Consider the following 839-nt stretch of genomic DNA (forward strand, 5'->3'; position numbering starts at 1 on the left):
GCAGGAGCAGGAGCAGGAGGAGCAGGAGGAGGACGAGTAGTAGGAGGAGGAGCAGGAGGAGAAGTAAAGAAGCTGGAGGGTCATTGGGTTGGGAGGATCACCAGCTCGAAGGTCTGCGGTGGCCTCCCGATGGAAACAGGAACGAGGAAGGTAAGACGATGCTCGTCGAGGAGCGGGACTCTGCGGATGATGGGCTGGCAAGGAAGATGATAAGCTGGAAATACATGAGGGGGAAGGGGAAGGGAGGACGGGGGAGAGTGGAGGAGGAAGAGGAGGAGAACGGAGAGGGAGCGGGGGGAAGGGGAGAGAGAGAAAAGGAAGGAGAGGAGAAGGCAGAAGGAGCCGGGAGCGGGGAGGGGGGGGAGTCTGGAACCTGTCTCTTGACATGGCCAACGAAGGAAGAAGGATCTCCAAATTTGCCGAGAGCATAGTTGGGGTTGCGAGGTGCAAGAAAAATCTCCGGCTTCCCCTCCGGTTGCCAGCGGAACACAACAGCACACGCCTAAACCCTTGCATGAGAGGGGGAGAGAGGAAGGAAGAGTAAGGAAGGAGGAGGAGAAGAAGAGAAAAAGAGAGGAGAAGAGACGAGGAAGAGGAGAAAGGAGGAGAGGAGGAGGAGAGAGGAAAAGAGACGAGGAGGAGAGAGGAGGAGAGAGGAGGAGGAGACATGAGGAGAGAGGAGGAGGCCTGATTTGGATATACACTTTCGATAGAGGAACAGCGCTTTTTCTTTTTTTCTTTTGGAAACGCTGTGATTTTCTTGCTTTCTTCTTGACTACCCTCGTTCCTCTCTTCCTCCAAATACTTCTTTTCCTGGCGCAAATATCTGTCTTGCGACA

This window comes from Guillardia theta (genome assembly GCF_000315625.1).
Source record: "Guillardia theta CCMP2712 unplaced genomic scaffold GUITHscaffold_6, whole genome shotgun sequence".
NCBI classification, from domain to species: Eukaryota; class Cryptophyceae; order Pyrenomonadales; family Geminigeraceae; genus Guillardia; species Guillardia theta.